The 13,123-nt window shown below is 37.1% G+C and overlaps 1 protein-coding gene across 7 annotated transcripts in view; it reads right to left on the reverse strand.

Moving 5' to 3' along the window:
- Positions 1-13,123, reverse strand: part of CTNNA3 (catenin alpha 3) — a 1,688,099-nt gene that overhangs the window by 1,641,783 nt on the left and 33,193 nt on the right. The window lies entirely within an intron of this gene.

The raw sequence follows: 13,123 nt of genomic DNA on the forward strand, positions 1-13,123 counted from the left end.
GAAGTAGGCTCCATGCAGGGAGCTCCATGTGAGACCCAGTCCCAGGACCCTGGACTCATCACCTGAGCCAAAGGCAGACACTCAACCACTGAGCCACCCAGGCACCCTGACATTACCCACTTTCTTCTATAGTTTCCTATACTTGCAGGTAAGAGAACATAAGATTCTTCCCCTAGAAAATATTCAGATATTCCTTATGGCACCCATGGAAACTAAAACAAAAATAATTAGGAAGTACTTCAGTAGTCCCCCCTTATCTACATGTTTTCCTTTCTGTGGCTTCAGTTACCCACAGTCAATCGTGATCCAGTCCAGAAACAGATGATTTTTCTTCTACCTTATCATCAGAAAGTAAAAAGAAGCTCATGCTACATCACAACGCCTGGGTTATTCACCTCACTTCATTTCATCTCAAGATAAAGATGGAGTCCAAGGAGATATTTTGAAGAAAAGAGAGAGATCATATCACATAATATCTATTACAGTATATTGTTATCATTGTTTTATTTTATTATCGGTTATTGTTATGAACCTGTTGCCATACCTACTTTATACATTAAACATTATCACAAGTACAAATGAGGGAAAAGGGAAAAAAAGAAGCAAAGAATAAGTACACATTTTCATGGTGTTTCTCTTCTCCAGAATCAATCTGTTCAAAACTCCTTTCAATCCCACTGATTCTAGGAGAGAGGATTTTTCTTTTTTCTATACCCTTGCCTCCAACCCCAAGGATACCAGAGTCTCAGGGTAGGGCCCATATTCCCTCCCAAACATTCCCCCTGAGAGTCTATTCCCATTGTCCTCCTAGACTTTTTCAACACCCATTGGCCTAGTTCCATAAAATCAGCATCTCTTGGCTCATCAACCTCTCCTACTCTAGTGGATCCTTCCATAGATCCATAAATATGTTATTGTGTGTATTCCAAAAATAATCATGATCACCATGTGTATGTGGAAGTGGAAAGATCAGTGCTTCACCAAAGCCTTTCCACACTGTACACTTGACACGCATGCAGAGAGACATACACATGAAACCATCCTATAACTAAAAAACCATCCTCATTAACTCTTATTTTGGTGAACTCTAATTCTTAGATTAATAACAAATTTGTTTATTTGGGTTTTTTTGAGGGAGGTAGGCAGAGAGAGGGAGGGGCAGAAAGAATCCTAAGCAGCCTCCACACCCAGCACAGAGCCCAACACAGAGCTCAATCTCATGACCCTGATCATGATCTGTGCTGAAATCAAGAGCTGGACATTTAACCAGCTAAGTAACCCAGGCACTCTCATAATTTTTTTTTAAACAGAGGCAAATTATATACCAATTCTTAATTGTGCAGGGAGGGGGAATGTCAATGCCCTGAATCCCCGCATTGTTCAAGGGTCAACTGTACTATAAATGTCTAGAATTTTATATAAAACCCACCAGCACATTTGATTTCAGAGACAGAATATGCTTTCTGAAATGTAACACATTTCTACACACAACCCAAAAGGCCTGTTCAGGGCCTCTTTGCCCCCTTCCAGACTATCCTGTGTGTCCTGTTTTTAGTCTGTCCTTAATTCTACCACAAGCCACTCATACAAAGTGCTTACAATTCCTTTAATTTTTAAAGACATTTTTGCCTTGGAAAAAAAATATTCAAATTGTACTAAGTGAAAAAATATTGCTTGAATTCCTTTTCAAATGGAAGTATAAATTACTCTTATTCTGATATAAAAATATATGAAGTATTCTGAAATATGCTTCAAGTAAAAAATGTTCCTGTTGAAGAAATAACTTTAACTAAGGGTACTCATTTAAAATAAAGCATATCTGGGTACCTGGGTGACTCAGTGGTTGAGTGTCTGCCTTTGGCTCAGGGTGTGATCCTGAGATCCCAGGATGGAGTCCCGCATCAGGTTCCCTGCAGGGAGCCTGCTTCTCCCTCTGCCTATGTCTCTGCCTCTCTCTGTGTCTCTCATGAATAAATAAATAAAATCTTTAAAAAAAATAAAATGAAATGAAATGTAAGAAAATAAAATAAAGCATATCAGAGGGGAGGTGGGTGAGATGATGGGTAAAATAGGTAAAGAGGATTAAGAGTACACTTACTGTGATGAGCACTGAGCAATGTTTACAATTCTTGAATCACTATACTGTACACTTAAAACTAATATAACACGGTATGTTAACTATACTGGAACTAAAATTTAAAACTTAATTTTAAAAATCACGGGTTTTAATCTCCAGTTTTTACATGTAAGGAACCTGGGATCAAGAGAAGTTGGGTGAATTGTCTAAGGTGATACAGCTTATTAATCATTAAGAAGAGAAATCTGCTTATAAATGATCAATTGCTCCTATTCTGCTGCATATGAGTCAGTAAGAATAGTGCTTCCCATCACCCCCCTCCCAGGCCCCAGCACCTGGCAAAACCCCAACCCAGGCACAAATATCCTTTTATGCAAGTAAAACATAGATATGAAAGCATAACTATTATGCATTCTAACCACCCATGTATAAATATGGTTGACATTCTTTAAAAAAAAATCATAATTTTAAAACACATATATATGAATAAGATACAAAGCCCTATGATTTACGCCTTTATTATCTTGTTTCTCTTCCCTTTTCACTGGTTTTATTTCCTTCCTAAAAGTAGAAACATAATCTCTTTTCTCAGCTACTGATCTTAAATATAGAAGTTATGTTTCAAGAAAGGTTCCATCACTATTGCCAAATGGTTTCTCTCAAACGCATTTCTAGGATTGAAATGTCTTGTTTTAGATTGGCTTGGTTATGGTTTTGGTTTTAGCTTTTTCCAATCATTTCACCTACCACTTTGATTCCCTCTAACAGAAGCAAATCTAAATTGACAAATAGGATATTCCCATGGTGACCCTTCTGCATAGCCCAGAGCCAATATATATAATAAAGTATGTCCTTCAGTCTCCATAACCATACAGTTCTATCAAATGAGTACTCACAAAGGAGTTCATTTGTTACCCCTCATGACAGGTACTATCCTACATATAAATCAAGTCAAGATTACTGACATTGCTTTTGTTCTTTCCTATCAGGGACAAAAAGTAGAGGACACTGTTGTGAACTAAAATAAGATCTAAGTGGACTTTCATAGCCTTTAGAAACATGTTCTTTCACAGAAATCCATTCACAATTGATTTTCAAAGCTACATTGAGCAACAGAATTTGGAGGAAAATAAAAAATTAAGAATAAAAATTATCCACATCATATATAATCCTGCTAGAAGAATGTTTTTCAACCCAGTGATAAAAGACAAACCTAATTCAGCCAAGATCTTCTAGATCTCTTATTATGTCTTTAATACACATTAAGTAAAGAAAGTTGTTGAGTTCATTTTTTTCATGGCAAAATGATAAAATAATAAAGCAACAAGTCCTTAAAGAAACTTGGCTATATGTAATTATTCTTCTTTGAATAAATGCTGTTTCTTATAAAAATCTTTTGGATCTCTCCTGTTCAGTAATCCTGATTGATTGGAGATCAGGGCAGTAATAGCCAGAAAGCTGCAGAATTTTGCAAATGAAGTTAAAGCAAGGTCAAAGTCTTACAAATTGTCACCAAATCCTTATAGCAATACCACAATGTGAATCCAAAATAAAAATCCTACTAGGTTGTTGGTATTGTAATCTAGGGTATTCGCATTTTTTAAAGATTTTATTTATTTGTTCATAATAGACATAGAGAGAGAGATAGAGAGAGAGAGAGAGAGAGAGAGAGAGAGGCAGGGACACAGGCAGAGGGAGAAGCAGGCTCCATGCTGGGAGCCCAATGCGGGACTCGATCCCGGGACTCCAGGATCGTGCCCTGGGCCAAAGGCAAGTGCTAAACCACTGAGCCACCCAGGAATCCCCAGGTACTTGCATTTTATAATCCATAAAATCTCAAGAGTTAGGGAGTACTTCCCAAACAATTCAAGGATGACTCCTACAACATCCTTCATCTCAACAATGTACTGGACTTAGATGAATAGAAATAATGAGATGCTCACTATACAATTAGATTCTGGGATTACTTTTTTTTTTTATTTGAGAGAGCACACGAATGAGAGAGAGAGGGGGGCACAGGGAGAAGAACAAGCAGACTTCCCACCAAGCAGTGGACCCCAAGACCCTGGAATCACGACCTGAGCCAAAGGCAGACATTTAACTGACTGAGACATCCAGGTGCCATAGGATTTACTTGTATAAAGTTCCTCCATATGTTGAATTGAAATCTGCCACTTTTGGACTTTTCTCCAATAGAGACTATTTTATAAAGTGGAAAAGGTTTGCAGACAAAAAGACTGGATTAAAATCCCAGTCAAGTTTTCAGATTCAAAGGGAGGGCAACAAATCACTTGACAGCAGTAATATATGTCTTCAGGGAGAGTTCTTAAGGTGGAGCAAATGCAACCATGTGGATCTTTCCCTTCTCCCCACACTATCTTATCCACAATACCTGAATTTCCTTTATTCTACTTTATTTCCCTGCATGAAACTGAACTCATATCAATTTTAAATTCATTTAATTTAACAAGCATTTCATTGTTAAATGCAGCTAACTCTGAGGTCATGGAGTACACATAATTCAATCATACATTAATACAAACTAGCTCATTACTCTCCATCTGATACCCATATATGTCACTATTATAGTACAAACCACATTGTATCAGTCATATCATGGCAGTAGAATGCTAGATCAGAGAGATGCACACAGAGGTCAATGGAAAGCTTCACCATTTCCAAAATTTGCCTTGGGGTAGCCATTCCCTCTCAAACACTAAGGAGCAGCCTGGGTGGCTCAGTGGTTTAGTGCTGCCTTTGGGCCAGGGTGTGATCCTGGAGACTGGGGATCGAGTCCCATATCGGGCTCTCTGTGTGGAGCCTGTTTCTCCTTCTGCCTGTGTCTCTGCCTCTCTCTCTCTATCCCTCTCTGTGCTTCTTGTGAATATATAAAATCTTAAAAAAAAAAAAATTAAAGAGAAAATTTTTCCACCTACTCCTCCTAACTGTAACACATGATCCCCCTCTCTCCAAATCCTGAAGTTCAGGCTCCTCTCAGGAAAGCTGTAACCCTTCTACATAAGTTGACATGTTCTTATGAGATGGCTTGGAAATCTAATCATCTACAATATGGTTTCGACAGAAAAGTCCCTAATACCAAATATCTAGTTTTTTAAAAAAATTAACTTTGTAACAGTTTGAAAGGTGACAGGTTATTCTGAGACTGTTAAATTCCATGTCAGAGTCATCATACTTACCTAATTAATCTCTTTGTACCCACTTTTCAACTAAGTTCGATTCTTTTTTACAAGGATTACTATAAACCCAAATCTCCCCATCATATATTTGGACAATTAATATTTATTTGCCCTTAAGTGCAGAATTTTTTTTCCTCCTGACATTTCATCCTGTAGAATATGGACTTTTGTTCCCACCAATCAAAAGTTGATATTAGAAAATCCAACATGTTAACACCTCCTCCCAGTTTTCTATTTACCCATTAATCATTCAGTATGAATTTTATAGTCTCCAGTTAAACCACTGGACAAGTGAAAGCCAGGTATGAAAACTTATTTTGATACCACTAGAAATATCTTTTCAGATACATGATGATCAAGTAATAAACACTGTAGATATGATTTTTTAATCAGTTAATTATTTTTGTGAAATAACCCATTTTTTCATCTTCTAAAAAAACACATAAGGATTTTTTTAATGTTTTACTGAAATAAAGACACCCTTTCCTTCCTATTTAAGAATTCAATTTTTAAAAAATCTAGTTTGACATAACTCACTCCTAGAGAAGCCATGCAATTTATTTACATTTTAATCCTTCAGTTTTCCTACAGTTTGGTGCCTAGATGTCCAGTCTAATTTTAGAGACCACCTTTTCACCTCTTTTGAAAAATAAGGATATTTATTCTTCTCTTGCTTTCTAATAGGTCTGTTATTTCTGAATGACCCCCAGTTCTGTGATCACATTTGCAGATCATCTTAGAATTAAGGGATACCTTTTTCAAAAGATACATAACTCAACTAATTTAAACAGACTAACTCCTTTATTTTCATCATCTAGAGTTTCAATTCTTTTTTAATTAATTAAAAATTTTATTAAGTAATACAAAGTTCAACAACATATATAGTTGGTTAAAAACAAGTTTCTCTCCTATCCTTGTCCTCTGGCCATCTAATTTCTCTCCCACAGGCAACTACTATGATCATTTTCACATAGAGTTTCAAAGATATCAGACAAGACCAGCATTTAAGTATTTATATTTAATACAAATTCTAACATACCTGCCTCTTCCACTTAATTCAATTCCCTGTTTCAGTGCTGTTCCACCTTGCCAATGTGACATTGTAGTATCATAACTTATACGTATGATCTGTCAGTTGTTAATCTCATATCATCTGACTCACGCAGAGGACATAGCCCTTCCTTATTTTTTTTATTTCTCTTTCTCTCAGTCTATAACTTTGGAAGTTCCTTTTTCTTTCCGTCAGCATTCCTTCCAACTCTAACAAATGAGAATTGCTTTAGCCTTCCCAAAATTATTTTTCCTAGTTTCAGCTATTCTCTTTTATTTGTCTTAAGTAATATGTCCCTTTTCCCATCTTAATCCATATTCTTTTCAAATTTGTGCTTGTCACACAAAAACACTATGATGTGGGGCCATTGATGTTATTGTTAAATGATTATTTATGAAGCACTTAAATATGTCAATCATCAAGTCCTGCATTAGGCTCCCCACACGAAGCCTGCTTTTCCCTCTGCCTATGTCTCTGTCTCTCCATGTCTCTCACAAATAAATAAATAAATTTTTTTTAAAAGAAAAAGTAAAAATAAATAAATAAATAAATAAATAAATAAATAAATAAATAAATAAGAAAAAAGAAAAAGTAGTAAATCTGAGGCTCAGCTGACTATCTTCTTTCTTCATTTTTGATTCATCAAATTTCCCTTTGGTCATATACAGTCCCTTAAAATCATATTTACCTTTAATCTGAAAAATCTGAAATTTGCTTAACATCAATGACACATGTGTAACTGTGTCTAACAATGCTTTATTTACAATTGTCACCTCTATAATAATACAGTCACTTTCTCCCAAACCAGTACTGTCTACAGACCTGGACAAGAGCTGCCCTACCCAGATCCTCATGTTTTGGAAGAGTCCATGGGACCAAGGTAATGTGTCCTCCCAGAACCCAGACATACCCTTCCTGATATGCTCAAGGCATCTGGTACCCCCACCTCTCTGCTCAAGCAGCCCAAACCTACTTTCAGGACCTATGCCAGCCTGTTCCTAGAATCCATTCTACAAAAATAAACAACTCAACATGCCCATCCTTACACTTGAGAGGTAGCCCAGAAGCAGCTTCCCCCCAAAAATTATGAGTTTAATGGAGTTTGTATGTGCAGGCTGGACTGTCCACTTGCATGATTTTTCTATGCCCTAATCATTGTCACACTAACACACCCACAAGCTTTTATGGTTTTATCTGCAAATAGGTTTCTTTTCCTCAAGTTCAAAGTGTTTTAATCAAAAAAAAATAAAATAAAATAAAGTGTTTTAATCATGTTAATATATACCCTGCATTGTAATTATGCAGAGAAAATCACATGGGAAAAGGTCAATAATTAATAAATAATAATAAATATAGATACCTAAAAAGACACAAAAAAAATATAATATCATAGATAGCAATAAATCCTGAATTGAATGTTTCTTTTATGCTTGAGGCCTCTTAAATGCAAAGCAGAGCCAGAAGTGGAAGGAGAGGGGGCAGACCAAAAATCAGGGCAAGAACGAGTTTCCCATTCACCACCTCATTCTCATAAGAAACTTCAAGGAATCTAAGAATTCTAAATCCAAACCTCCATTTATACCTGTGGGCCTCCATTTATACCTTCACTCAGCTCACTACCAATGTTAAAAACAAGCCTGCCCAAACTTTCTACCTTTCCATGTCACCAAGTTCTTACTAATCAGATTTACTTCTTTCCTTGTTTCCTCAATCTTCTAAGACACAATCGACCCTGAGGTAGGGTAAAAAATCATCAGTTGTTCCACTTCTTAAGATGCCTAAGTGGCTCAGTAGTTGGCATCTGCCTTCCGCTCAAGGAGTGATCCCAGAGTTCTAGGATCGAGTCACACATCAGGTTCCCCACAGGGAGCCTGCTTCTCCCTCTGCCTATGTCTCCGCCTCTCTCTGCGTCTCTCATTAATAAATAAATAAAATCTTTAAAAAAAAAAAAAGACTTCTTGAAATTTTCAAAAGTATCAAAGTGTTTAAAATTTCAAAATGTATCATCTTACTATGTTACTGTAACCATTTTTTTTTAATTTGTAGCAGGAAAATTCTTCACATGATAAGCTTCTGCAACAATACCACTTCTCTTTTCCTATCTCTTTTCCCTTCATCCAAATATATACAAAATCCTATACAAAAGTGTATATTCACTATATGTTTATTTTTCTACTTTCATTAAAATTATTTGTGAACATTCAATATTATATTCAGAAGAAAATAAATAAATAAAATCTCAAATATTCAAAAAATACAACAGAAATATTCAATTCAGGATTTATTGCTATCTATGATACTGTATTTGTGTCTTTTTAGGTAGCTATATTTATTATTATTTATTAATTAGTGACCTTTTCCCGTGTGATTTTCCTCTGTATAATTACAATGCACAGTAATTTTTAACATTATTTTTCTATGTGCTAGTTATTGTCATAACAGTAACACACTCACACACTTTTATGGTTTTATCTGCAAATAGGTTTCTTTTCCTCAAGTTTAAGATGTTTTAATCATGTCAACAAGCCTCCCACCGAAGTATCTTTGGACTTCATGAGATCTCATTTAGTGTAACTCTATTTAGTGAAATACAAAGGAGATATTTTTTATAAGGTGTCAAATGCAACCATCATCACAAATATTAATCTTATCTAATACTTTACACTTCTAAAATATCAGAAAAAAAATGGTGAGCAACTAGTCAAAGGTTTCTTAATCTTGAAATAATGTCATAAAAGAGAGTATTTATTTTGTCATTAAAAATTTATCTTGAGGGGTGCGTGGTTGGCTCAGATCCCAGGGTCCTGAGATAGAGCCCATGAGAGCCTGTTTCTTCATCTCCCTCTGCTCCTCCCCCAGCTCATGCTCTTTCTCTCTTTCTCTCTCTCTGTCTCTCTCTCAAATAAATAAATAAAATATTTTTTAAAAAATCTATCAGGGTGCCTGGATGGCTCAGTTGGTTAAGCAACCAACTCTTGATTTCAGCTCAGGTCATGATCTCAGGATTGTGCAGTCAAGCCCTGCATCAGGCTCCTCACTCAGCATGGAGTCTACTTGTCTCTCTCTCCCTCTGCCCCTCCCTTACTCCCTTGTGCATTCTCTCTCTATATATATAAGCAAATTTTTTTAAAAAATTTATCTTGAGTGCATAGCAAAACTCTGTAAGCCTCATTTTCCCTTATCAGCCCTCCTCCCTTTCAGAAAGTTTAGCATATGTAGTGAGGAATAAGGTGAAGGATTGGAACCAAATGTTAAGTGACATTATATGTATTTTTATGACAAAAAAATATATATATACACACAAATACACAAGTTTAAATAAAGAAATGGAAATGGGACACAAGGGATTTGCTGCACAATAATATCACAGTTGATTTTATACAACTATCTTGGCTAGAGTAAAATAAAATGGAAAGAGGACAACTATAATAAAAAATCTCCACTACAATTTCTATATACACCTGTTTTGGGTTTTTTTTAAGATTTTATTTATTTATTCATGAGAGACACAGAGAGAGAGTCAGAGACACACGCAGAGGGAGAAGCAGGCTCTTCATAGGGAGCCCGAGGTGGGACGTGATCCCAGACCCAGGATCAAAACCTGAGCTGAAGGCAGATGCTCAACCGCTGAGCCACCAGGCATCCCTACAGACCTGTTTTCCAAGACCACCTCCCTCGCCACCCCATCCCACCTCCATAGTTCCAATGTCATCATTTCTGGCTTATTTGGCCCACCAAGAAAGAATTACAGACATCTTTACTTACTTGGTACACAAAAGGAGCTCAGTTTCTGAGGGTCAACAAAATCAAACAATTGCCCAATATATATGATGAAGAAATAGTTGGGTTCTTTCTTTTCAGATGTTCTTCCTACACTTTACAAATACTTTCCGCACATTTATTTGGAGATGGAAAATAAGTATAAGCTCTTCTACCTAGCCTTTTCATCAGCTATAACAGCAATTGTGTGAGATCAGAGGTTCCCCTAGACTACAGGCCATCATTCATTTATTCATTCATTCAACTTATATTTATTGAGTTTCTACTTTACACCAGTCAGAGATTAGGGGAGACCATAAACAATAAATATAATAAAAAGAAAATGATTAGTACATTAGAAAATGACATATATATGAGAAAAAAAGAAAAAGTAGAACAGAATAAGCAGGATTCAGGGGAAGAGACATGGAGAGCAGACTGCAATATTAAATAAGATCAAGATTATCTTCACTGAGGGCATTTGAGCAGAGTTGAAGTGGTGAGGAAATTAGCCAAGCAGATACCTGGAAGCAGAGCCCTCCAGGCAGAGATAACAGCTAGAGCAAAAAGCTTGAGGCAGGAGAGTGCTGGCTTATTAGCAAAACAGCAAGGAGGCCAGTGTATGTGGGTAGAATGAGCTACAAAATACATAGTAAGGGTGATCAGAAAGATAATGCAGTTGAAGGTGGGTGGCTATAGATCCTGTTGAACTACATGGAAAATACAACAGAGGTTTCACCACTACAGAAACATGACCTGATTTATATTTTGGAAGGATCACTCTGACCAATAAAATGAAATATGAGGGGCAAGAGTAGAAGCAGGAACCTCGTCATTAGGCTCCTGCAGTAACTTAGACCTGGATAAGTGTAGGGGAAGTGGACAGAAGTGATCAGTTTGTAGATATATTTTGTCACTTGAGCCCATAGTAATTCCTGACAGACTGGACATAGGGAAAAAAATTCAAGATGTCTTTAAGTTTTTCAGTCTGCAGCAACTGGAAGACTGGAGTTGCCATTAACTACGGTGGACATGGCTGCAGGTCCTCCTAGGAAAAGGATGAGTCCAATTTGAGACATGAGAAATTTGAGATGCATATGACACATCCAAGTGAAGATGTTAAGTAGGCAGTTAGATATATAAGAGCAAAATTTGAGAAAGAAGTCTAGGATGAAAATATAAATTTTAGAGTTGTCACCACAAAGGTGGATATAATGTGACCACCAAGGGAACAACCGGACTAGGAAGAGCAGGTCAGAGTCAAAGGACTGTTGGGAATGAATGGAAATATATGTGGTAGTACTCAGACAAGGAATATAGAATTAAGATTTGCCTTTCAATAAATGAGAAAAATATCCTCTTCTGGGCAAATGATTTAGAAAAAGATGCCACCCTCTGGGCAGACAGCCCTGCAGGTGTTAACAGGAAGGCCCAGGGATCCCTGGGTGGCGCAGCGGTTTGGCGCCTGCCTTTGGCCCAGGGCACGATTCTGGAGACCCGAGATCGAGTCCCACGTCGGGCTCCCGGTGCATGGAGCCTGCTCCTCCCTCTGCCTGTGTCTCTGCCTCTCTCTCTCTCTCTCTCTGTGTGTGTGTGTGTGTGTGTGACTATCATAAATAAATTTTAAAAAATTAATAAAAAAGAGTCTCTCTCTATCTCTCTCCATCTGCCCCTATCCAACTCTCTCCCTCTCTAAAAAAAAAAAAGGAAGGCCCATAGTTTGCACAGCAGAAGGAGGGCTAGGTTTCAGCTTCACTTAGCCTCTCAGCAGGAAAACATGCAGCAGCTAGTGTGAGACACCCGGCTGTCCCCCACTGTCTGCTATGGGATATTTTTTTTAAGTGAGCTCCACATCCAGCATGGAGCCCAATGCAGGGCTCAAACTCAAGACCCTGAGATGAAGAGCTGAGATCAAGAGTCAGACGCTCAACCAACTGAACCACCCAGGTGCTCCAGCTGCAAAATTTCTTAAATTCTCCTGCATGTCCTCACTACTGGATCTCAGAAATTAAGAGCACTGGCTAAACCTAGACTGCCTACGTGAGAATCTAGGTTCTGTTCTCTGCTCATTGGTGACTTTAGACAAGTTATTCAATCTTCCTAAATATCAGTTTCCTCATCTGTAAAATGAGAATAGTAAGAGTACCCTCCTCAAAGGGATCTTAAAGATTAAGGAAAATTCATATAAAAGACATAATTTAGCCAATAATTGACACCTAGCAAGTGCTCAACAAATATTAGTTGATATTACTATCCCCTTTTCAGTAGGAGAACAAAGTCCACTAGTCTACATTTAGGATAAACATATCTCTTTACCTATAGAGCTTTAATTATTATTCAAGAATGCTTTCACTCTTTGTTCCCATAACAAAAGAGTTTAAAATAAAGTTTCCCTCTGGTGCCTCATTTTATTGAATCTCTTAACTTAAATTCTAAGGCATATGTCCTACATGGGCATTAATTAGAAAAGCAACATGCCTAAATACCCCAGAAAAAAATCCTAATCCACTACAACCTCATAAAGGATCTTGAGCCCTTTGAAATCAATTCCAGAGTGGTGCATAAAAGGTATGCTCTGGGCAACCCAGGTGGCTTAGCGGTTTAGCGCCACCTTCAGCCAAGGGCCTGATCCTGGAGACCTGGGATTGAGTTTTGAGTCCCACATCCGGCTCCCTGCATGGAGCCTGCTTCTCCCTCTACCTGTGTCTCTGCCTCTCTCTCTCTCTCTCTCTCTCTCTCATTCTCTCTCATGAATAAATAAATAAAATCTTTAAAATATATATAAATAATTAATTAATTAATTAATTAATGGTATGCTCCAGGGTTAGATCTACAGTTGTTAAATGCACTACATTTGGGATCCTTAAGAGTGTGCACTTTTTATTTCCTTAGCTTCCAAGAACTCTGGGTTTCAACAGAACAAGACAATTTATATTTCAAACTTAAAAAGTAAGTATGTTTAGCATGTTATAATTCAAACTTTAAGCATCTGAAGTTCTCTTTAATAAACCTCTATAATCTTATTGACATTCTTTGAAA

The sequence above is a fragment of the Canis aureus genome, chromosome 4 (assembly GCF_053574225.1).
Source record: "Canis aureus isolate CA01 chromosome 4, VMU_Caureus_v.1.0, whole genome shotgun sequence".
Taxonomy (NCBI): Eukaryota; Metazoa; Chordata; class Mammalia; order Carnivora; family Canidae; genus Canis; species Canis aureus.